The 25857-nt window shown below is 48.1% G+C and overlaps 1 protein-coding gene across 3 annotated transcripts in view; it reads left to right on the plus strand.

Moving 5' to 3' along the window:
• The first annotated feature begins 5754 nt into the window (after nucleotides 1-5754).
• The window catches only part of PXYLP1 (2-phosphoxylose phosphatase 1), a 58729-nt gene continuing 38626 nt past the window's right edge, over nucleotides 5755-25857 (plus strand). The window contains exons 1-3 of one of the 3 annotated variants that reach the window (XM_012647415.1): nucleotides 5755-5826; nucleotides 7856-7958; nucleotides 8518-8594. The gene's annotated coding sequence lies outside the window, so the exon portion shown is untranslated. The remainder of the gene's footprint in view (nucleotides 5827-7855; nucleotides 7959-8517; nucleotides 8595-25857) is intronic. The other 2 variants (XM_012647416.1, XM_012647414.1) reach the window with 2 other exon arrangements.

A 25857-nucleotide genomic window follows, 5' to 3' on the forward strand; every position in this document is an offset into this window, starting at 1 on the left:
CCTCCTGACCTTGAGCAATCCTCCTGCCTCGGCCTCCCAGAGCACTAGGATTACAGGGGTGAACCACCGAGCCCGGTCGAATTTGGCAATTTCTTAAAAAGTTAAACATATGCCTACCATATGACCTAGGCATGCCAGTCCTAGTTACAAAAAAACAATGAAAGTATGTGTCCACAGGTACAAATACCAATATTTGCACACACATGTTCACATCAGCTTTATTTGTGATAGCCTAGTTTGAAAATAACACAAATGCCCATCAATAGTGAATCAAAAAAACAAATCGTGGGACATATTTACAATGGAACAATATTCAGCAATGAAAATGAACAAATTATTGATACAGGCATTAACATGGATGAATCTCAAAATAATTACGCTAAGTGAAAAAATCCAGCAAAAAAACATATCTACTATATAATTTCATTTGTGTGTAATTCAAGGAAATGAAAGCTACTCTATAGTGACAGGAAACAGATCAGTGGTTTGGACTATAGTGGTGATGGAAAGAACCCAAGTGGGCCAATTAAGGAAGTATTTAAAGAGGGAATGATTAACAGGACTTGGGAAAGGACGAGATGTGGGGGATGAGGGAGAGAAGGGTGTCTTGGATGTCTCCCATATTTCCAGTTTGCAGACCAGGAAAGGTGGTAGAGGTGCTATTCCCTAAGATAGGGAACACCAGTTCAGTTTTGGACATGAGTTGTGGTGCTTTGAGAGATTCAAGAGGAATCACTGAGTGAGCAATGGGATGTTCTGGTCTGTTGCTCAACAGGGAGGCCCGAGCTGGAGGACTCAGAACCCATGTCAACTAGGCCAGCGTTCATGAATATAAGTGACCTGGACACACTGAGAGAAATGGTGACCCAAGTGGCTTTGGAATGCAATTTCTAAAAAATTCAAACTGACCAAGATAAATTTATTCTGCTCCTCTTTGGAGAATAATGAGATGTTTTATTTTCTTTTCATCCAGTGAGTGTGTGTGTGTGTGTGTGTGTGTGTGGTAAAGAAAACATGGTGCTTCAGTGAAAAGGGCTCTGAAATGTTCAGGAGATTCTAGTCCTGGCTGTCCCAGGATCTCACTTTGTGATTGATTTTGGACAAGTTGATTACCCTCCATCCTTGCTCTCCATGGGCATAACATTCTACATTGGCAATGACGTCCGGCACTTTAAGGCTGTTCTTTTCTGCTTTGAGTCCTAGTGGGAAGTCTGGGCTGTTGCCTGGACCCCATTTCTCTCATGGACCCTGACCTCCAGTTTGTCTCCCGAGCAGCGGTGAGACTGCAGAAAGCACTGTCAGTTCCCAATCTCTTCTCATCTCCTCTCTCATTAGCTTCTCATCATAAAACAAGAAGGGCGGACTCTTGGTCCATCCATCCAATCATCCAATTTTTATGAAGTACCTACTATATGTCAGGCACTGTTTTAGATGAAATAGACAGCCAGGGACCTTGTTTTTCTTTTAAGATTTCTAAATGTGATTTGTATAAGTTCGTCTAGTGCTTGGTTTTTGTTTGTTTGTTTTTACTGTAGAAATATTTTTCATTTGGGCTCAGAGTTTAGAGGACAAAAATCAATCCTAGATCTATGATTCAGCAAGTTACTATAGTTCTTTGTGATTTTTTGGCTCAAGGTCAGGTTCAGAACCATCTCTTATTTTTATTTAATGTGGTTATTTTGTGTTCTGTTCTTCCAGATTTGCCTTTCTAATTAAATTTCACCCAGATATATGGGAAAATGAGTTTTCCCTCCCTCATTGCTCTGAGGAGGGGGAAGGGACTTGTATAATAAGCCTGCTGGGGGTGGGGAGAAGGGATTGCAGCTGGTAGTAAGTAAAATGAATCACGCATACATAAATAATAGGAACAGACCACCCTGGAGCTGGGAGGCCTGGATTGCATATTTAAAAAATATAGATGTGTTAGAGAGAGTGCAGCATTTCTGCAAGGACCTAAGAAATGACCTTTACCTTTTTGCAAGATATTTATCTCCTGAGGCCCTGGGGTTGCCAGGAATGAGACAGAAATGTTGATGGGACAATCTTCTCTCTTTATATCTTGGTTTGATGTTTTCTACTATATTAATCAACAGAAATCTATTATGGATCATTTTTTTAAATTTTTTTTGTATACTTTGTATTTTTCCAAGTTTCTACAAGGAATGGGTATTCCTTTTATAATCAGAGAAACAAAATGGAATTTAAAAATAATATTTATAATCTGGATTTGTGGTGGACACACGTACGTTTTGTGTGGATGTATAAATTCCACTGTAGGGCAGGACTACAGGCAGCACAGGCCTTTGGAACTTAGAACATGGTACAAATAAAACACTCCACCCCCCGCCTAGAGGATTCCCTGGTATTGTCATCTGTTACCTCAGTCTCTGTCCTACACTCTTTGTCGTTCCCCATGGCAAAGTCCGTTTATGTGCAGGGGCAGTAGCCCATTGTTTCTCTAAGTCTACAGCGCAGGACAAAGGAGGCTGTGCAAATATTTGTACAATTTTTGCTTAATGAATCGAAACTGAATTGAAGATGGGCACCTGCTCCTGGCTGCTCATGGTCTAGGCTGGGATTACTTGTGTAAAATGGCAGCAAAGCTGCCTAGCAGAATATTCATGACTTGGTTGAGCCACAGACTCTTTGTATAAGATGGATGGGCTCAGCTTTCAATGAATTTTGAGGGTTTTGTTGGGGGCCAAGATGTGAGTGTTGAAAGGACAAAGGAACAGGCTGGGGATAGGAGGGGAGAGGAAAGTTCTGAGCACACGGCACTGCACTTTTTCATTTCTGCTCTGTTTACAGTCATTGATGGGCATGGCTTGCTCCTCTGTCAGATGAATAATGATGATGATAGTTGCTATTTTGCAAGAACTGATGTGCCAGGCACTGTGCAAGGGGCTTGCACTAGTTAGGATGCTCTTGGTTGCAAGCGACAGGAAAATTCAATTGTAATTTGCTTGGGGAAAAGTAGGGGGTTTATTGGAAAGTGTACTTGAAAAATCCAGTGGTATATTCGTTTTAGGCATGGCAGAAGCCCGCCTTTGTCTCGACTTTGCTTTCCTCTGTCAGCTACAATCTCTGGCACAGTCTCTCCAGGTGCTGGCCAGATGGTCACCAGCTGCTTCAGAGTGACTTCGTACCTCTTCATCACAGTGAAAAGAGATTTAATGGGAGTAATGGTCTCTTGAGTATATAGAGTCTTGAGTATATATGGGGAGGTATATACTTCCCATATATGTTTTCCCTGTAGGAAGTTTTTCTTTCTCCTTCGCTGTAGCCCCTTCCTCCTTTAAGGCTCAGCAGGTACCACTCAAACCCAAAGTCCACAGGGAGAAAGGGGGGGACGCCTCTTCCAGAATGGAAGATGGCATAGAAGTCCTCAGGGAAGAGGGAAAGAGAGGGAAAGAAACTGGAGGGGATGAGTCTAGGAAGAATATGACACCTGATCTTGACCTAGGGAGGGGGATGGTACGAAGACAGAAATCCCAGATAGGTTGAGGGGGAAGCTGACAGCAGAGAGGGACTGTGCCCCACAGGATGCCCTGTGCCAGCAAAGGAGAGCTGCAGCAAAGTAAAGCGTTGATGTGGCAAATTTTGCAGAGAAATAGTTAGAGATGGTGCCCCTGAGTCACCTTTAGTCCGCCTGTGACACAGAAAGGATCCAGGAGTGCCCACATGTTCCCCACGGAGGGCGAGAAAGTGGTCGAGAGAAAGGGAGCTGGCCCACCCTCGAGTCACGGTGGCTGCGAGAACAGCATGGACAGGTGGCACAATCCTGCCAAACAAAGCCAGGCCCAAGGCTTGGTGGAATGGCTGGCAAAGAGAGGCTGTTTTTCTGCTGGAATTAGAGCCAGAAGGCTGCAAGCCTGGATCTGCTGGAGTCTCACAGAGGCCTGAAAGTGCAGCTAACATGGAAGAGAGCAAAGCTGAGATGGTGAGCCCTGAGGCCCTGGCACTAAATCCACGCCTGAAGCAGGCATGCCCTAGGCTTTTCATTTACATAAGCCAATCGCCAATCAATTCTTTCTTCTTCCCCTTCCCCTTCCCCTTCCCCTTCCCCTTCCCCTTCCCCTTCTCCTTCTCTTCTCCTTCTCCTTCTCCTTCTTTTCTTTTCTTTTTTTTTTGTTTAAACTAGCCTAAATTGGGTCGTCTGTCTTTTACAGCGGAAAGCCCCTGACTAACCTGTGTAGGAAAGCGGGAGGCGGCATGAGCTTAGGGGCAGGGCCTGGAATCAGTGAGAGGACAGTCAGGAGCAGACTGCAGAGGGACGGGGAGAAAGGTTGGGTGGTGTGGGGTGGGGTGGGCTGTAGAGGCCCTCAGGGGCCAGGTCGGAGTTTGGGGTGATGCTCTAGGGGACAGTGAAAAGAATTTGTGCTCATGGATCAGGAGAGGCTGTGTCAATGTTCCCGGCAGTAGGAGTACTGAGGACAGTGTCGCATCCGGGGAGCACGGAGAGAAGGGCAGGTTAGCAGACGTCCGCCCGACGCAGGCACTGACTGGCCATTAAGTTTGCTGGTAACGAAGGTGTGTCCCTGGTGGCTGACAGAATGGCGAGACACAGGGGTAAATGGAGTTGGGAGCTGGGAAGAGGCAGAATTTGGTGCTGGCTGTGGTAATTTGAGGTGGAAAGTTCTAAACAGAAAACCAGAGAGTCGGGGGAAATATGGGTAAAACATCTGGGTCAAATGTGTGGATCTGAGAACCATCAACAAAGGAATGAAATAAGTGATGAGCTCTTCTCGAGAAAGTGCACCTCAAAGGTAAATAGTAGCAAATACCCAGTTCTATTTGGCCCAAGAGCAGTTGTGCTAGGGCACATAGGGGTCACAGTGGACCTAGGACAGACCAGCACAGGCCTGGCTATCGTTGTAGGTCAGCTCATCTCCCACACAGAAATTTTGCAGGAGTCCCCACCAGCCAGAATCCGACATTTTCAAGAAACGACCCACAATATGGGATCGAACCAAGTACAACCGCGCGCCTAGGTGATGTCCGACAGGGTGTTACAGGTATCAGTCCGGCGCTCCGTGATCTTCAGGAGCTGCTCCGAGCGGGCGGAAGGGGTGGAGAGGGAGGCTGCGAGGGCCGCGACCTCACCGGGTGCCTGCAGGCTGCTGGAGACTGAGCAGCAGCAAGGACTGGGGTTGACACAGGGCCGGATGTGGTCTGAGCCGGAAGAGAAGCGTGGGATAGGCTGAAGGGGGTGGGGCGGCAGGGTGGCGAGAATCAGAGAATTGTGACAGTTTGGGTCCACGTGGCAGCCGGCGGAACCCAAACACACGCGCCCACCCTGGCATCAGGATCGGCGGCGCCGGGCAGGCACATGGGCCCTGAAGCACCCACACCAGGGCCCCGAGCCGGGCCAGGTCTGTGGACCCGGGCCTTGGCCCACGTCCGCGCTGGCCCGGATCCCAGGTCCGGCATTGTGAGGCGCTCGGCGGCCCTGCGCGTCAGTGGCCGCAGTCTCCGCGCGCTCGGGCTGTGTGTGCCCGTGGCTTTCGCACGCCGTGATCTCCTCAAATTAGCACGCGAGTTTGGCCTCCCAGAGGCAGCGTCCTCTCGGCAAACTACCAACCCCGCGGCCAGTGCCCCGGCGGGACAGCACCCCAACGCCGCCTCTGGGGCGGAGTTCCAGGGCGCCAGGCGCGGGGCGGGCCGGGACCGGAGCGCGGCGGGGTCGGCAGGGGGCGCTGCGGGACCCCGCGCTGCTGGCGGCCCGCGCGCACCGCCCTCGCCTCCCCTCGCGCCGGGAGGAGCTGGCGGCGAGCGCCGAGCCCGGCGCGCAGCGGCGGAGCTGGGGCTGCGAAGGGACCACGGGCGGTGAGTGCGGCGCGGGCCGGAGCTGGGGAGGTTGCCGTTGGGCTTGAGCGGCGCGGAAGCTGGAGGCGAGCGGGCGTCCAGGCTCCGGGGTTGGGAAACTGAGAGGGTCCCCCCAACACGCCAGTGGGACAGGGGTGAGGAAGCTGGGGCAAGCATCGGGTCCGAACCCAGCGACTAAGCCCCCTCCTCCTTCCCGGCCTGGCCCCAAACCCTAGCCCCAGACTTACGCCCCCTCCAAGCCACTCCCCCCGCGCGCCCTGTGTCCCAGCCCCCGCCCGCAGCCCCTCTCCAAGCCCCGGCGCGATCTAACCTTCCCTGCAAATCCCCCGCTCTCTCCCCAAGCCCTCGCCCCGCGACTCTCGCGACCCCAGTGCCTCCTGCTTCTCCACCCCTAGCTCCGCGCCTCTGCTGCGGGGCCTCGTCCGCCTCGTCCCCGCCCCTCCAGCCTTCTCCCGCTCGGCCCCCGCACCCCTGCCGCCTGATTCCAGCCCAGATTCCAGCTCCCGGAATCCCCTTTCCCGAGCAGTCCCGAAGCGGCCAGTCTCCAGGTAGGAAGGCGGCCGTAACTTCTCCGTGGCCTTTCCCGGGGGTGGGGCTGGCTCCTCTGGGCAGCTACCTGCCGCCTGGCGCCTCGCGGAGTCCGGGGCCCGGCGGAGCGGCGGCGCCGCGCGCAGGTTAGCATTCCTGGATGCTCAGGTTGGGACTGCGTGCTTTAGACCCCACAGCGTTGATTTTTTGGGTGAACTTGTCTATGTCTCGATCTTTTAAACAAGCTGGCTTTGTCATACACACAAAAATGGATTTGCTTAGCGGTTGCTTTCTTTGCGGCTGCAGCCGCCTTTCAAGTTGTACCTGTGGATAGCAAAGGATTAGCGGTGCAGGAGGACATGGAGCCATATTTTCCCGCGTCAGCCGTGCGTTCAGCGGTTGCGAAGGGGCTCCGTGGGCAGTGAGGCTATCACCGCCTGGGTGGCCAGTGTCTTCGTGGAAAGGCAACGGCGCTTTGTAAGCATTCAACAAGTAAGATCAGGAGAGATGTGGAATCAGATCGGGCTGTGAATGGGAAGTGTGTGTGTCTCGGGGTGGATGGCCAAGGGAGGGTCGGGGAGGGCTCCACGCTTGGGTACATTTGTTGACATTTGCAGAAAGCCCATGGTTGTGGAGCAGGCAGTGCTGAGCCCACCTTTTCAAACGTGATGCGACTGTGGACGGGCTTGGCAGCAACTTCTCCTCCTCAGAGGTATTGGCGCCTAGTCCAGACATCTGTGGAAAGAGGGTTGACAGCAGATGGCTTGAAAAGCCTCGTGGTCCCTGGAGGGAGGTGGAGATGCACAGCCACAGCCTGAAAGCCAGTGTGTGAATCTGCCCCATCCCTTACCCTGGCTTTCATTAAATCTTGGATTAAATTAATTGCCTATTTCAGAGAAAGGACATGTAGGGGAAACTTCTCTTTGGGGGATTGGCTCTTGGCCAGCCCACCCTCACTGATGCCTTGGGAGGCTGCTTTGAGCACCCGTTTCAGGGTGGACCACCTGGCCTTTGGAGCACAGCATTCTGAGCATTTGTGGAATTGCAGCATCTGCAACTCTTTTTCTGTTGATCAGCTTGACTAGTAATTAGCTCAATATTCTTTCACCATTGAATAGGTAAGTAATTAGCCCAAGGACACACTGGGGCTCAGTAAGGTCCTTCTGAGTGTCCACAGATTCCATGGGCTTCTCCTCTGCCCTCACCCGACTGCTCTGTGATGAGTTGCTGACTGTCAGATGCCCCACTGTCCAGGAGCATCTGCAGAGATGGGTGGGACCATCTCTGGCCGCAGCCCCCTGCCTGGCACCCTTATGTGGTAGGTACCCCATGTTTGTGGAGTAAAGAAATGGAACCCCCTCTTGAATCAGTCTGAATCCACAACCTATGTTTTTGCATTTTGCTACACTATTTTCAAAATGTTACCCTTAAATTTAACACATTTAAAAAAAAACATATAATCTCACTAGAGACACACTCATTTTTGTGTGTGTTTAGACAGGGAGCTCAATCTACAGGTCAGGCCCTGATGACTGGTCTGTAACCTCAGTGGGAACTCAAGAATTTCCATGAAGAAAAACTGTTGTCCTCATCCCAAAATTGAGGTGGGGGGTGCTGGGCACCCTGGGGAGCTACTAAGGCTGTCTGCTGCAGGGTGAGTCCACCACAGCTTAACTGATAAGCTGTTATCAGTTAAGGGCCCAGAGCGGTGGTCCCAGCCCTCGTTGGCATCTACAAGGGAGACAGGGTGTCACTTGCAGAGCTCCACTGGCCACTTCACATTGCACCATCCTCACTCCAGGGGGTGCCGCCCATCCAGAAGCTGCTTCTGGTGGAGGGCTGGGATTGTCCCTTCTCCCACATTTCTTGCATTATGGTTTGCAGCTCTATTGGGAGGAGGGGGCTGGTGTTTTGGCAGGTGCTTTGGTCTGTCAGAGATGGCTGTGACCCACTGGCAGGTGTAGCTCTTCTGCCTCTGTCAAAGGCCAGCCCTAGAGAGCACAGCCAGAGGCTGAGGGGGGTAGGAGCACTCCATGCACCCTTTTTTCAGGAATCTTTGATGCGCTAGGGCTAGAATTGAGAATGCCACTTGGATGTGGGAACCCGCACTGCCTCTGGCTACCATGAGCTTATCTTTCTTCCCCAGACTGTCTCTGTCTTCAGGTCTGGCTCATCCTTAGAATTCCTGCAGCTGGTAAAGATCTGTTTTCTAGAAAAGGTTTAATTAATGCCTACAATCTGTGAGTGAGAAAGGGAGGGGAGGGAGAAAGAGGGATACTACTGTCTGGAGGTGGGTAGGAGAAAGGATGGGAGAATATTCAAGGTCCTGAAAATTCAGGCGGAGATTTTGGCTCCAGCACCTATCCTGGGGCAAGGTTCTTGGCTTGTAGGTAAGGAAGTACACCCACATTCTGGAGTAGGGGTTCCCAGTTAGAAGAAAAGTCACTGAGATAGGAAAAATAGCTCCCAGTAACCTGAAATAAGGTTTGTTGGGTCCACCATTCTGGGTTCTAGAAGGCCTTGAAAGCCAACTGAGAGCTGGGCTTAGCACGGTGGGAGGGTGCCGAGCTGTTTTAAGATTCTGAATGAGGAATGTGCCATCATTGGAAATGGTGGCTTGAGCCAAGATTGGTGGTTTGGCCTGGGGGAGCCACATCATACCTGAGATGCTGAGGGGAGAGTCAGGGAAGTGACAAAAGGAGCAGAGGCTCAGAAGGTCTGTGCACCTGTACTTATTAGGGGGTAAAGAAGAGGGAATGGCTTTCTAGGAGGATGGTGGGCCTTGAAGTACAAGCAGCCTCCCAGGGACCCTTGTTGAACCTGCTGCACGCCCTCACAGGTAGACTCGGCCCCTTGGAGCCCCTCCCTAGAGATAGTGCAGGGCAGCCATGAGGAGGTGCCTGCGAACCTAGAACGTATGGCAGGGTCTGCTCTGGGTCCAAAAGGCTGAAGGTCCGGGTCACTTAACTGAGCCCCAAACTCCAGCCTACCTACCTTCTGCCCCCAGAACCTGGAGGTGGCTCTGATCCTTCTTCTTAGACTTTGATTGAGGAAGTCATTGGCTTTTGGAAAAAGATCAGTCTCATGAAGAGAGGAACAATCCCAGGAACATGGAGAAGTTAATGATTAAAAAGACATGAAAAAAGAACTTGGAGGAGATTTGCAGAGCAGTTCCTACAGCCAGGAGGCAGGCTTTGACATGTGCCCTTGACTGGGTCATCTGTGCAGGCATGGGTTCATCCCTCCACCCCTCACCCCCATCCTTCTGCACAGCGGCAGCGCCCCCTCTTTGTTGGGTACTCTGGGGTGGAGGAGAGTTTGGGGAACTCAAACATCTAGTAGTAGAGACTGTAAGAACTTAAAAATTCTCTTCATATTTGCAGAGTTACTTCCCCAACTTATACATTCATGTTTCTGTTTACAAGGCATCCTTTTGTCACCTGCTTGCTACCCTCTGTGCCTCTCTGTGTGACCAGCTGCCTTAGGAAAGTTGTAATCAATAGCATAGAAACTAGAGCTTTAAAAAACATACTAAGGATGAATATTATTACACCTGGTTTTAACACCCACACTTCCTCCTCTCCTCTTCTGTTTGGGGTTAGAGCCATCATTTACACCAAATTTACAAATAGTTCAAATGTGATTATTTGTACTGCCCCTCAGTTAGTTGGAGACATGTGTCTTTCCAACCAACAAAACCACAGCTCATTTTCCTAGGACTACTTCATTCTTGGATCCAACACCAACTTTCAGGCCTTCAAAGATACAGCAGTATCATTTTGAGCTTTTTAACTATAAAATAAAATGAAGCTCTTTCTTGCTAATTTTGTCATCTGCAAATATAGGAGAATCTGAAGCTAGAATGAAACATTTACTGTCTTGTTAATTCTTTATGCTTCTGAAATGAAAGAGGCAGTTAGATTAGTAGAGAAAATTATTAAAGTTATAGTAGAAATGTTTAGAAGCTCAGAACTAATAGTGGTGGGACACAGACTTACACAAATACACTATTAAGCTTTAAATATAGTTACTAAAACATAGATATAAATATGAACTTTCTTGAAAGTATAGACAAGTGTAAAAATTTTGACAAAGATTAAGTATAGAAATTTTGATCCAAGTTGTTTTACGCATTATATTAATTATTAGGATCATATATTGTGTTTATACAGTCAGTATCTTACCATATAAATAGGCAACTATGTCCATGATCTCATTCAATCCTTCCAGCAAGCCTGGGATTTTCTTAGAAATGGGGAGAGAAGACCTCAGAGTGATTAAAAGACTTCCTCTAGAATTCAGATCTCTTGAGCAGAGAAATACTATGTAAACCTGGATATTCCAGCTGTAGTTGCTTGATAACCAAACGTGGTTACAGAGTTATTTGAAAATTACAGGTAGTCTCCTGCTTAGAGGTAAAAGTATGTATTGGTTTTCTCTAAAATGTTCTGCAAGTCAAGCAAACAAACAAGAACAGTGTGTGTGAAGTACCACCAGAAATTTCTTGGAAGGATTTATCAAGGTTTGTGGATATCAGAGGTTCTCTGCTATTAATTCCTAATATTAGAGTACCTGAGTTTGCTTGTGTATTCAGCACAGTGCAGTGGCTAAGAGTATAGATTCTGAGGCCAGACTGGCTTTGAATTCTGGATCTACCATTACTAGCCTTGTACCCTCGGGCAAGTTACTTAATTTGGGGGGCCTCAGTTTCTTTATTTGTAAAATTGGGGTGATGATAATACCTACTTCATGGTATTGTTGCAGAGCTGAAATGAGATTGTATGTGACAGGGATTTAGAGCAGTGCTTAAAAGAGTTAGCAGCTATTCCTATTAATTTATTCCTTAAAAATACATTTTGGGTGCCAACCAATTGCACTGAGATGATGGATATAGAATAATGGATAAAACACATACAGTCTCTGTCCTCATGGAACAGAGCACATGAAGTTCACCCTGAAGGACAGGAAAGTCAGTGCGGTCGTATTTCCAGGCTCTTGCCCACTTCTTATGGCCCTGAGAGACTGGGGTGTGGCCTGCAAGGGGTTGACAATGCTTGGGCAGGGTGTTGATCTCGGCTGGTATGCCCTGGTGTCGCGTGATCTTGCCAGCTGTTTAAGACAGGCACGCATTTCGATTGGTTTGTGTTGGACTCATGATGGCTGTTGATGTTTTAGCTATTACTCTTGGCCATGGGTTGTTAGTGGGCAGTGTGACAAGGGACCACAGACTCAATATATACTCAGGGTTTGCCGGCACTGTTCTTGGTCCTGGTTGGTAGAGTGCTGCCCTGGTCCTGTTCTGGACTGGCTCCTCAGCAGCCCCAGAAGCCTCGATACCATCAGAGACCCTGTGCTCTGTGCAAAAAATAGCACAGCTGCTCTTGAGGGCAGGTGGGGACTACCCAGAGGCAGGAAGCCAGAACACCACGTTTCCTGTGGCTGTCAGAGTTGGAACCTTTTTGACCTGAAGATACTACATTGAGAGGCATGGCTTTACTTCCTGGAGCTGGAATGAGAAGTCCCTGCTCCTCAGACCTTGCCCTCCCTTGCTCTGGGCATCCTACAGAGAGGTTCCCACATGGCAGCCTGCCCTGCTAGCACCTGCCATCATGGAGCTGGCACGGAGCCTCCTGCGACTGGCCGTGGATGAGAGAACCCTTCTGTGGTTGCTGCTGCAGGAACTTGGGCTCTTCTCTGCCTGATCTGAGTGTGATTAGCACACCTTGTACTCTGGAATACTTCATACCAATTTGTCAGCAGTCAGACTGAAAACCGACAATACGTTATCTTAATGGGCAGCCAGCTTATTTTTATTCATTTTTAAACTACAGTTGACCCTTGAACAACTCGGGAGCTAGGGCCACCAACCCCCCTGCACAGTCTAAAATCCACATAAAGTTTTTGAATCCCTAAAAATATAACTATTAACAACCTACTGTTGACCTTGGTGGCGTTGCCCATAACATAAACAGTTGATTAACACATATTTTATATATTACATGTATTATGTGTTATATTCTTACAATAAAGTAAGCTACAGAAAAGATAATATTATTAGGAAAATTATAAGTAAGAAAAAATATACTTACTATTCATTAAGTGGAAGTGGAACATCACAAAGGTCTTCCTCCTCGTCGTTGTCATGCTGAGTAGGCTGAGGAGGAGGAGGAAGAGGAGGGATTGGTCTTGCTGTCTCGGGGGTGGCGGAGGCAGAAGAAAATCTGTGTATCAGTGGACCCAAGCAGTTCAAACCCATGTTGTTCAAGGGTCAACTGTACTGGAATTTGAAGTGAATGAGGTTTTGTGTTTTTTTTAAACTACTTGCCCTGCACTTGTAAAATAAAGAAATGGCAAATCATTCCAATCATTTGTACATAGGAAGAATTGAGTTAAAAGAGGGAAAATCTTTTCTCTGTTCTACAGATGGCTTCCCAGGTGCTCTAACTTCTCTGGTCTTGATTTCCCAGACCGGGTCCTCTTTTGTCACTCATGTGTCTCCATTACAGTTCCTAATGGAAACACAGACCTGAAAAATCAAAGCTTGGGCATTTGTGGTCAAAGGGCATGGCGTGGATGCTTGATTTTCTGGGTAAAAAATTGCCGTGTCTTCTTTGAGAAAGAAAGTATATTTTTGGAGATGGCTAACGTCAGCAGGCAGGAGGATCTCAGCAAGCCTGTCTCATCCTCGGTTCACATAATTTCCAGCATTTCTGAGTTAGCAGCATGTGATTTTTATTTTCTCCTCTCGTGCTTCTTGCTCTAATGACTGCTGATTATCTTGAAGCAGCTGCATTAATTGATGGTGCTTAACGACTCTACTTACAGTAAGTAATCGCAGTTGGCTTGGCTAAGGGTAGCGCATCCTTTTTCCTTGCTTTTTAGCTTGCGAAGTGTTTACTCTGTGTGCTGAATGCCAGAAGGGGAGCCAGGAACTCCCTCACCTCCATGCTAGCCCACTGCCCAATGCTCACACTCCCCTAGGACATCATGCGTCATCACAGCGTCAGTTCTGACTGCATTCTGATTGTCTGCTCACAGGCCTTTCTCCCTGGTGTGATGGGAGCCCCTGGAGGGCAGGGACAATACCCAGCTCCTCTCTGAAGCTCCAGTACAAGGACTGGCGAGAAAAAGCCCTCAGTAAAAGTTCAGGGAATGAATGATGAGTGGTAGCAAAGCACATCAGTTATGATAGTGTTTGGCTGCATGTAACACAAAGCTTTTCTTCAGTGACTGAAGCAAATAGGAGCTTATTTTTCTCATGAAACAAGATGTCAGAAGGTTGATGATTGCTAGTGTAGGTTTCAGCAGCTGAAGTCTGTCTAGACTGACACTTCTGTTATTCTCTTGGTCTTGCCTTCATGGTGGCAAAATTTTTGCTGCAGGAAGGAGGAAGTACCAGCCACTTTGGTACCTTTTATCAGGAATGCAGATATTTTCCCCAAAACACCCAGCAGACAGACTTCCCCTGACATTTCATGGCCAGAACTGTATCACATGACCACCCCCAGTTAAAAGGGACATGAGAGTATTTAGCAGGGCACATTGTGGAAGGCACACTGTTGGAACAAACAAATCAAGTATGTTTCATGGCTCAGATATGGTAGGCATTTACTTTTTGCTCACACAAAGTCCAAAATGGCTGTTCCTGATCCATGGGTGGGGGAGGGGCTCTCCTCCAACAGGTGATTCAGGGACCCAGGCTGTTAAGGCTGCCATGGTCATTTGCATCAGTCAGCTGAGGAGGATGGTGTGTGGGATGATTTTGTGGCCAGGCTCAGAGGTGGTGAGTTACTGCCCCTGACATTCCGTTGGCCCGGGATCAGTCACCTGGTCACACCTCCTGCAAGGGAGGCTGGGAAATGGGGTCCAGTACTGTGCCTAGGAGGGAGCAGGGGTGGGTTTCATGATTAGCTGACAGTCTCTGCTATACTGTCCCCGCCAAAATCAGGATTCTCTTAGCAAGGAAGAAGGAATGAATATCGAGGGGCAACTGGGGGTGTCTTCTTTAGAAGGAAATGCTGTAGTAAGAAGGCTCCCGGCAAAAGTCGGCTTCATTCCCAGAAGATCATCTGTTCCATATCCCTGCTTCTGCTCCCACCTTTGGAAACTGGGCCAGATGGCTCAGTAAAATAGTAGGAGGTCCTCATTATCTTTCTTTCTTGACCCAGGGCATGTTCTTAACAATTTTGTGAGAATGGGGCCTAGGTGACTCAGCTCAGCAATTGGAGGTGACCCCACAGGAAATGGCCTTCAGCCCCCCAAGGCCAGGGGAACCTGTGAGAGCTCCCTGGCCATGAGCTTTTAAAGTGCCCCCGCCCACCGAGCCTCCCAAGGTTTCTGCTCCCCTCCAGCCCCCACCCCAGCCCACATCTGGAGGGGAAGAGAGGGCACAGTAAAGAGTGACCTCTGATTCCCACTCTAATTCATTGAGAAGTGATTTCCCACCACTTCCTGGTAATTTTTCTTGGTAAACATTGATATGCGATCCATTGATCTATTGGGTGTTTTATTTAGTGTTTTATTCTTGTTTAGCTTGCTGTAGCTTTTTTTTTTTTTTTTTGAGACAGAGTCTCACTCTTTTTGCCTGGGCTAGAGTGCCGTGGCGTCAGCCTAGCTCACAGCAACCTCAAACTCCTGGGCTCAAGCGATCCTACTGCCTCAGCCTCCCGAGTAGCTGGGACTACAGGCATGCGCCACCATGCCCAGCTAATTTTTTCTATATATTTTTAGTTGTCCAAATAATTTCTTTCTATTTTTAGTAGAGACGGGGTCTCGCTCTTGCTCAGGCTGATTTCGAACTCCTGAGCTCAAACAATCCGCCCACCTCGGCCTCTCAGAGAGCTAGGATTACAGGCGTGAGGCACCGCGCCCGGCCTGCTGTAGCTTTTTGTGTCAGGGGCTTCTCCATCGACAGTGTTTTCCTTGCTGCGCTTCCTGCCTGCCTGCCTTCCTGCACACACCTCTTGAGCACCTGCTGCTTACTCCACTCTGTGTCTACCCAGCCCTGGGGGCGGCGGGCAGGGAAGCTGAGGTGGGACTGCAGTGTTGATGAGTACTGTGGGAGGGCTGGGCCCTGGGGGCCGTGGTTGCCCAATATTGGAGGGCATCACCCAACCTTGGGAGCAGGGAAGGCTTCCAGGGGGAGGTGGCATTTGAGCTGAGTTTAAGGATGAGCAGGAGCTAAGTCGGTCAAAAGTGCATCTGGCCTAGGAGAGTAAAATGGGCGCAGACACCGAGTTATGAAAAGGGGCACACGGGGTCTGAGGGAAGAGCAAGTAGCCCATTGTGTCACTCATCCGGTGCTGCTGTGCTCCAGGGCCTGGGGTTACAGCGGTGAACTAGGCAGGAAAGGACCAAGCCCCCGTGGAGCCCATGGCCTGGGCTGTGAGAGGGGTGGGTCTGCAGAGGAGTGGGGCCAGATCTGAGGAGGGCTCGGCTGCTGCGGGACTCTGCTCTGAGGGTCCCTGCTGTTGGAGGCAGAGCAGGACCTGGGCTCCATCGCTTGCACCTTCACCTCTTGTGCCCCATCCCGCTGTCTCTCATTCTTGTCTAGTCCGTTGCCCAGGCATTACTCAGGCTATAAAAATAGAGGCTGGCACCAGAACACCAGCATGTAGTTGGTGAGGAAAGCTGAGACTGTCATTACATATCAAGATACTTGCCAGCGAGATTTTGACGGAGAACTTTCTTGGAACCCTGAGGGCAAGGTTCTAAAGTTGGCTTACGATTTTTTTTCTCCCTTGAACTCATACCAGTGCTTCTGGCCACTCACTCAGAATGTGTCCTGGTTGTGCCTGTTACCCACCCCTGCCCAGGGGCACATTGAAAGGAACAGTTAACCCTGACATCCACCAAGTGAGGGCTCACCTTGGCACAGACTGGCCTAATTGAGGGGCCGGGTCATCTCCAGGGGGCCCACTAAAGGCTGGTGTGCCCTCCGTCACGTGTTCATATTCCACACGTGGTGGCAGACCCTGGCCCAAGAAGGTAACTTTAGCACTGCCTGAGAAAGTCACGGCTCTCACCAGCTCCTGCAGCTCTGTGCTTTCTTTCCCTCAGGAAATGAGGGCTGAGCCCGGGTTTAGCAAAGGTGTCAGCTGCCTTCATTCCCCCTCCCAGCTCTGTTTATTAAGGGGAACTGGAGAGTGCTGGGAGGTGGGGTACAGAGAGATGAACCTTCATGCTAGTCTGAGCCAAGCGCTGAATGAACAGCATTTTGCTTCAAGGTAGGTTAATCTGAGTCTGTAGACAGAGACCCTCCGATGCTGTTTACTGGGTGCCTTCTTGGTCCGGGTACTGTAGGGAAAGCAAATAATACTGAGAAGGAGAAGGATCATTACCATCTTAACTGCTTCCCAGGATAGATCTCATCCGATCCCCTCCCTTACGAGGGAGGAGGTCATGTTACATTTCACTAGAATATAAGCTCCATGAGGGCAGGAATTTCGGACTGATTTAGTCACTACTAATCCCCAGCTTCTGTAACTGTACTGGACATGGAGCAGACGCTCAGTAAGTATTTGTTGAATGAATGAATGAATCACCGTTTACAGGTGAGGAAGCTGTAGCTCAGAGAGATGGAGTAACTTGCTGGAGCCTCTACGTGATGGAGTAAAAGACCCAGATCTCAGTCCCAGGGAGGTACCATGAGCTGTGTCTTGGGGACCCCGGCCCCACTGCCCCTGGAATGTGGGTTACTTCTAGGATAGCACTGTGGGAGGGCTGGAGCCTGCCTGGCCTCATGGTCTGACGGAGCACAGCACAATCTTGGCAGGACCTACCGGTTGTATAATGAGCTATAAGCCCCCAGATGTCGGGGCCCAAGAGGTTGGAGGGTGTCTCCTTGCTGCCAGTGCCTTGCTGTAACTCAGGGGCGGAATGAATATGCAGGAATGTATCCATCAGCAACTTGAGAGTGACGTTTCTGTATCACCTTCATCGTGTCAGGCGTGTGCTCAGAAACTTGCATGGGCTCCCTACTCCTACGGCAACCTAGTCTAGCCCCTGCCGGCCTCCACCCTGTTCCCTGATGAGTCACTGCATAAGGCCTGTCATCAACGGTGCAGGGGGGTGGGCTTTGCAGCCCTGTAACCACTGTACACGTCTGTCCTCCTGGGAATGCCCGCTCACGCACGCTCACCGACATTCCCCCAGCCCTTTTAGCTCAACACAGTTTCTGCCTCCTTCCTGAAGCCCTCTCTGATCATCCCAGCACAAAGAGCCCCTCATCTCCCAACCCCCAGACCCCTGTAGACTTCGTCTGTCTGTGCCGTGCATTTTCTCATGGTGTTCCTGAACCCTGGGTTCTGCAGGTGGATGGGGCTTCTGCTAAGTAGGGCACAAGGCCCCTCCCAGGGCACCTGAGCAGCTCCCCTGTTATCGGAATTCCACATCAGGTTCTATGTTGTGTCGACTTTTGAAAGAGGATACTGTTTCAAAACCACTGGTCTCTTTATAATTTATCATATAATTTACCATGTGCCTTGTGAGATCTTGCTTAACTGCATTGTTTAAAAATAATTTAAATAAATTTTTCAGCATTCTTTTTTTTTCTGATTTTAAAAGTAATACATGTTTGTTTAAGAAAATTTGGAAAACACAGAAACATATAAGTGAGATAATAAGCCTTCCAATATTCCATCACCTGTTTAAAGAGGGCTAAGCCAGTCTTACATCTTGCAAGTTGTTTGTTTAAAAAAAAAATTAAAATTACTTGTAATTGTAGTCATTACCATGCTTAACATTTAGGGCCTATTTTCTCTTTCCAGTATTTTTTCTTTTTTGTTACTTTTAAAAATAACAATTATTTAAATTTATTTTTTAAAATAGCACAACATTAAAATTCTAAAGTATATACAATAAAAAGTCTCGCTCTCACCCCACCTCAAAGCGCTCAGCTCAGTCTTTGTAACATATCTTCTTTATAACATAACTGAGATCAAACTGTACATGCTGTATCGTAGCTTGCCTTTTTGACTTACCTATATTGCATTTTCCTCTGTCATTACTAATCTTCTTTTGTTGTGTACCACATGTTATAAAAACAAAGCATTAAATATATGAATAGATATTGAAAACTCTTCTCACTTCCTGATGGAAATTTGGGGGCTATCTCCTGCCAGACCTTTTTCTGTAAGTTTACATACACGTGGCGAAATATGCAAATGTGTCTTATCTAAGTGAGATTATACTGTATCTATTATGCTGCTACTTTTGCTTTCTCTCTTTTGTTTTTAGCTTGGCAATATTCCTTGGAGATTTGTCCTTCCACACCTAAGCCCACTTCTTTCTTTTTAAAGGCTGAATCGTGTTCCATTGTGTGAACAAACTAATTTTCCAGCCATTTCCCTATGGATGAACATTTCGGTTGTTTTCAAATTTTTATAACAACTCTTAGCACTGCTTTGTATGCATGAGTGAGCATTTTTGTAGGATGGATACCTAGAATACAAATTTAGGGGGCAAAAGGTGTATGTGTTTATTGTTTTGATGGAGACCACCATCCCCTTTACAAATACTATTCCAGCTAACCTTCTCACCAACAGTGTATGAAAGAATTCATCCCCCTTGAGACTAACATTCAGGAGAGATGAATGATATTTTTTTCCTTTTGTTTTGGCCAATCTGCAGAGTGAGAAATGTCATCTCATTTTTAAATGTGTATTTCTTTCCATCCTAATTCTCCAAACACATGTATACACATACATATTAAAAAAATTTAAGACTCGTGCAGTACCTGGTTCTGTATCCTTTTTTGCTTTCACCTTAGGTCAGGGGTGTTTTCTCTGGTCATTGCATTGTCTTCAAAAGCTCAGTTGTTCAGGGTTGCTGTCCTGCTGAATGATTGCAGAACACCTGGAGTGTTTTTGATCTTAGTTTATTTATGTCTTTGATTTCTGAAGGTCCTGGGAATGACACGTCGTAGAAAATGAAGGAAAGCAAAGGGAACACTCCTGCAGAGAATTGGCACAGGGACTGTCCAGTAAATAGGAACCAAATTCAGATTTGAATTAGATGTTTGCTCAGGGGTTCTTCCCCTAGGTGTTTGGCAAGGAGGTCCCTAAAGTATCACCACAAGCTTTTTTTATATATGAACATTGTATACTCTATGTTAAATGTTAAGAAGCTTGACCTATTTCATATGTTCCACCGTGAAAAGTACACAGCTTTGTTTGTTGTTGTTTGGACAGAGGGATTGCGATGGTTTCAGAGCATTTGACAGCAGCGGAAACACCCTGGAGTCCGTTGGTGTAATGGAAATAGCACCGAACTGGCAAGTCAGAGGAGCTGGCTTCAGATTCTCGCTCTCCCCGGCTGACTGTGTAAACCTGGAGAAGACACTTAACCTCTCGCGTCCCCTGGGGTCATGTGGTGAGGACGACCAGGATGTGAATGGGTTTGGAAAGGTTGGCGGAGGATAGGCTAACAGTTAGCCAATTCCAGCTCAGTATTAAAGAGAACTCTAAGAATTAGCACTTTCTAATAATGAGATTGGCTGTGTGTTGTCAGTTTTCAGAAATGTTCTGACATGTGGTCAGCCAGCTTGGTGCCAGGCTTTGTCCAGCACTGGAGACACACTTGTGAACAGGCAGACACTGTCCCTCCTGTCCTGTGGCTTAGGTCAATCCCAGGAGACAGCCAGCCAGCCAGGAATTTCAGCATGGTCATTTGATTATGTAATGATAGTCCTTGAGAGAGGTGTCTCAAAGGAGAAATACAGGGTGTGAGACAGGATGCTGAACTCACCAGGGGAGTTCAAGGGCAGCTTCCCTGAGAAAGGAAAGCTGGGATCTTTGAGCTGGGATCGAGGGGTGATGAGAAGTCAACCAGGTAGGAAAGGGGGAGGGCAGAGGAGAGGCGGCATGCTGGCTGGAGGAAGGCAGAGAGGGAGGATTGCTGGTGCTGCGCTGAGCCTCTGTTCATTCATCTCTTCATTTATACATTAATTCACTCATTCAACAGATATTGATAACTACCTGCTCTAGACCAGGCACTGTACTTGGCACTGGGGACACGAGTGTAGGGAGCAAGACTGACAAAGTTCCTAGCCCCATGAGCTCACGATTGCTGTGTCACAAATCATCCCCAAACTTGGTGCCTTACTTAAAACAACCGCCGCTTTACTGTTACCCTCACAGTCTGGAGGTAGACGGGGCCCAGCTGGCGGTTTCTCGCTCTGGCGTCTCCCACAGTTATTCAAGCAGGAACTGGTCTGGAATTGTCCCTCACATGTCTGATGCCTGGGCTGGGAAGCCTCAAACAATGGGAGTTAGAACATGGGCTTCTCGGGCATGGCTGTCTCTGAGTGGCCTCTCACATGGTTTCTCTAGCATGGTGGCTCCAGGGTTCCAAAGCAAGTGGCCCAGGAGAGAGTGAGCCAGGTAGAATCTGCATGGATTTTTCTGACCTGGCCTTGGAGGTCATACAGCATCATTTCTATCACATTTTATTCATTGAGGCAGTTCCAAAGCTCTGCTCAGGGGACTTGGAAACCCCGCTTGATAGGAGATGGCACAGAGTATTTGTAGACGTGCTTTGAAACCGCCACATTCTCATTCTCTGCATTCCTGAACATTTCAGCATTGGCTTCAAACCTGCTGCCTGTCCCAGCTCACCAGAGTCCTCCGGAGAAGGTAGTCTAATGGCCCTGTGTAGTGGCTCCAGCATGCCCCTCCCTGTCCCAAGCTCCAAGAGCCATAGGTTTCTGAATCTCAGGTTCTTTTTTGCGGGGAGGTGATGCTCTTGTAACTACCATTTGAGGCACCTGCCTAACTGACCCAAGTTCCCCAAGGAGCAAGGCTCTTCTGTGGATATGAGAGGTATCTGGCCGGGGAAGACACAGTGCAAGGGCTTGAATTGAGGCTGCACTGGCAGGTGGGACCTTGGAGGCCATGGGCAGTGTTTGATTGACATTATGGGAAACCGTGAAAGGGCCAGAGATCTGATGACTACCTAACGGGAAGATTACAGAAGACAGTCCTTCTTGGAAGAACAAGATTTTGTATTATGTTTTAAAATTAACCTGTTAGAATGATTTGTTTTATAAAACAAGGCTTTCAGGTATGTTCCTGGCTTAAAGAGAGGAAGCATGGCTCTCCATCCTGATTGAATCAGTTTTGCCGCGATCAATGGCGTAGCAGTCTGTGGTTAATTTTCACAAGGTTGGTGAGCAGGGTCAACTGCCTATAACCAACAGTAAGTTACTGAACAGTCTGTAACATTCCTAGAGCACACACAGTAGCGCCCAACCAGTAATTGAACAGACCTTGGTAGATGAATACTAAAACGGGATAAATATTACAGGATAGCTTTTTGCCCTATTTAGTAGACATATCTAGAAACTCAATTTAGAGACTTGATTTTATGATGAGACTACAGAATGAGTACTTGCTCATTTAGCTTGAATTTGTGGGAACTAGAGAGTGAATAAGACTCATGGCTACCCTATTGCTTCCCCCAAGTTTCTCATTTAAGTACCATTGACATGGAGCCTTGTGTTTCATTACAACTTTAACCTAAGTGGAATCAAAGCCTTGGCACTTTCAAGAGTATTATTCCCTACCTTATTGGCAGGGAGCTGGGACTAGATGCAGTTCAGTTTCCTTCCGAAGGTAAATGTCTGCGATTGTATGTAACAGTGCTCTTAGCTCTCTTTTTGCTCTACCTGTCACTCTGTAAGTACAAAGGAGCCAAAAAATAGTTTTGAGAGCTTGTTTTGGGATCTGAATCAGGGAATCCTTGGATCTCGGTGCATGGAGGATTCCTAGAGGTCCCGTATCAGTCCCTCCACAGCATCCCCAGCAGGTAGGTACCCACTCTTGACCACCTCCATGGGCAGGAGGGCTCCTTCTGTACTGGCACTGCTGGCCTCCCACTGAGCAAGGCAGCAGTTTTCTAAAATTTATTTTAAGGGCACGAGTTCCTGCCCACCGGCCTTGGCAGTGATACTGATCCGCAGGGGCTCTGGTATCTGATTCCTGGTCATGGTTGAGTAATAGAATGGTCCTGCAGCAAGTGCAGGGTTCCGCAAACTTCTGTAGGTAAATGTGCTCCCAGCCTGAAAAAGCCTTCGTCGGGTGAAACACCTTGCAGTGGCATGCGTGAGTGCTCCGTGCATGTATCCGTCCAGGGCAAAATCCTTTTTCTGTGTAGTATTTTTAGCATAGAAATGCAAGGATCGGAAAGCATATGTGGCCTTGGCAGCCTGTGCCTCCAGGGCTGCCTGATTCATGTTGTGCAACTGTGATTCTCAGGACTTTGTAAGCTTTTTTTGCCTTTAAAAATTTGACTTTTATCACTCAAACCTTCATCGTATGCCACTTGCAATTCCAGTTTTACAGCCTGTCTATTTAATCCTGTGTGCTTTCCTTGACATTTTAAGAAACTTTTAATTGATAACCGTTTGCTGGCAAAATAAAAAATAAAATTAAAAACATCTATAGTTTTAAAGTGACTTTGTGGTGAATAAATCATGCCAACTGCATGTTCTCTTTTCTTTGTTGAGGTACTTATAACTACTCTTGACATTCTAAAATAAGAATGCCAGTTTCAGATTGTAGCTACTTCTAAAACTTGAGAAAGAGCAAACCAGAGAAGTTGGGCAGAACATAGGCTTCTTCCAAAATGTCAGAAAAAATAACTGAAGAGAACATAAAAGTGAAAATCTTGGCCTGATGAATTAGTTATTTCAGTCTGTTCTGGCCCTGAGAAATGATCAGCTGCCTTGACAAGTTTATCCTTCATAGAGCTGGAAAAAATTTACCTCAGAGGAGAGAGTGATTCTCTCCTTTGTAGTTCATAAATGAAGACAAAAAAATCTTTACTATTTCAGGGATTTAAAAATACTAAATCTTCGGATTATCAGTCTCAAATCCTTTTTGGAAAGAAGTGGTAGATAAATAATTCATGCTGCATATTTTAAAGACATATAAAATGTGGAATAAAAGGTCTATTAGAAGAACATGTACAGTGGGTAGGCTGCAGGCTGCTGCTCTGCCGTTTGTCACTGCTGAATTATACCTGAGCAAACTGGCACTGCTGCTTTTTAAACATATAATTATGACTGTATGTGCTTTGATTGCTAGATCTGGTACTTTCATCAGATGACTGAGTTTGAGAATAATTTTTTAGAATAGCTGTGTGTGTTGTCAAACCTCCAATTGTGGGTTGTTGGAGAAATACCCTCGCTCCCTTGTTCCTAACAGAACCCTAATTCTGTTCAGGCCTCCACCCTTTCCCTCCTTGCATGGGCCTCTGCCAGGAGGGTGACTCCTGATTGGCTCACCCAGTCCTTGAGGTCCATTCTCAATGCCAGTGATTGGTTGGGCATGAGCATGTGACACACTGCTGCCAGTGAGATGGGAGGAGTTTCTGGGGAAGGCTTCCTTGCTGCCAGTAGAGATGCACAGGATTATCCCTTCTGCCTCTGCCCATTGCCAAGCACAGCTGTGGTGCCTGGGAGTGTGGCTGCCTTCTTGTGGCCATGAGAGAAGCCAGCCCAGGGGGAAGACAAACACAGAGAATGGCAGAAAGCATAGAGATGGAAAGACTTTGGCTGCTGTTGATGCCTTTGAGTTGCTGAATTAACCAGCCCGGGAGCTGCTGTCCTAACACTATGACTTGTTATGTGACAGTGTTCGTGAGTCTCTTTGCCTTAGCTAGGGTTTTCTGTTACCTGCAGCCAAGCCATACATATTCATGTGTGCATATTCATTCAAAGATACATGAATTATTTAAGATAGAACAAAAAATAAAGTTCAAAAAGAACAAAGGTTACCATCACTGTGTCTCATTTATATCATATCTAGCAGTGACATTCAGCCTGATCAGTGACAAGTTCTAGGTAGGGTATTGGTTTGGCTGCTTTAAGAGAAGTAAAGTGACAATGGCTTAAAAAGTTTGTGGATTGATTTTTCTCTCCCCAAACAATTTGAGCCGGTAGGCAATCAAGGAGATGGTAACTTTGCCCCTTGGGGACATTCAGGACACTTCTCTGTCATCCACTAGCATTTTGTTTCCATCCGCATGATCAAAGCTGGCTCACCAACACATCAGTGTTTTGGAGCCTGGACGGGGACAGAAAGAAAGTTCAGGGTGGACTGGGACAGACAGCCTCCTTTTGATCTGAAATTGCCAAATTACTTCCAGTCACAGCTCATTGGCCAGAACTTGATCACATGATCACAGCTAGTTGCAAGGGAGTCTGGGAAATACTCTCTTTAGCTGGGTGGCCATGTATCCAGCTAAAACCCAGAGGGTTCTGCTCCTAAGGGAGAGACTAGACACTTTGAGACAGTTCGAAGTGTCTGCCACATAGTATGTCTGCTACAGTGAAGAGGAAGAACGCAACAAGGGCCGAGAGCTGGGCCCACTCTGCCAATGTGAAGCAGGGGTTTGAGCCATGCGGGCTGGGCTCCCGGAACAGCCCGGGTCCCTGTGCCAGTTCTGACCTGTCCTGGCCTCTCTTCAGATCACCAGAGGGACTTAAACCAGGTGATATTTAAAACCTCTTCAAACTCTGACTTTGTCTGACATGGTTCAGTGGGCTTTCTATTTCCAGAGTCGGGGAGAGAGGGAGCAAAGAAAGACAAGGGAGAAGCAGGGTAAGCACCTCACATGTGGCTGATGGGTACAGAAACCATCAGAGAATTCACTGGAAGCATTTATTGAGAGCTTGTTGGGAACTGAGTACTGCGCTGTGTGCCTTACAAGTATCAGCCCCATTAGCCTCACATGACCTGTGAGATGAGCCCAGTGATTGTTCCCATTTCATAGGTGGAGAAACTGTGGCTCACTGAGGAGTAGGGCAGGGCTCCAGACCTACCCACTGACCCCTGGGCCCATACACTTAACTGCCTATTATGGGAAGGACTGGGAAATGAGATCGGATTTGTGGGGTGTGGCCAGATCACAGCAGGCCCTGAAAGCAGGGCAGAGAACACTGGGCTCAGCACTACCCTTTACCCAAGGCCTGCTTTAGGATCAGTTTGCAGCACCGATCACCGCACCCCCCCACAACCTCCCTGGGACCCCTGAAGCCAGGAGGTCACTGTTGCCACTCCATGTCACGTCTGGGCATGACAGTGTCATGGGTTACATCACCCCTCACTACCCTAGGGTAGAAGACAGGTTGCTCTTCAGGAGGAGGGTACCGGGTGAGAGAGGTGCCTGGGAGGGGCACTTGTGAGGCAAAGTGCAGAATGTTCAAGGGAAGGCACGCCTCATGGTTACTAGGCATCCTTCAAGATGTTGCCCCTGCTGAGAGGGGCAAGGAGGCCTCTGCACCTGCTCCTGTCCAGGATTCCTGAAGGAGGCTGGGTGCTGGGAGGAGATAGAACCGTGGCCCTAGAAAATGAGGTCAGTCCTCAAAGTGGGCCTGTCCCTAAGCTGGCACTGCTTGGTGGCATGGCTCCTGCAATCAAACCCCTCCTTCTGCTCCAACCTTCAGATCAGTTGGCTTTGTGCCCACAGCGCAGTCGGGGGAGGAGTGCTAATCAGTGGTGT

Source organism: Propithecus coquereli, unplaced genomic scaffold, assembly GCF_000956105.1.
Source record: "Propithecus coquereli isolate 6110/MARCELLA unplaced genomic scaffold, Pcoq_1.0 Scaffold268, whole genome shotgun sequence".
Taxonomy (NCBI): domain Eukaryota; kingdom Metazoa; phylum Chordata; class Mammalia; order Primates; family Indriidae; genus Propithecus; species Propithecus coquereli.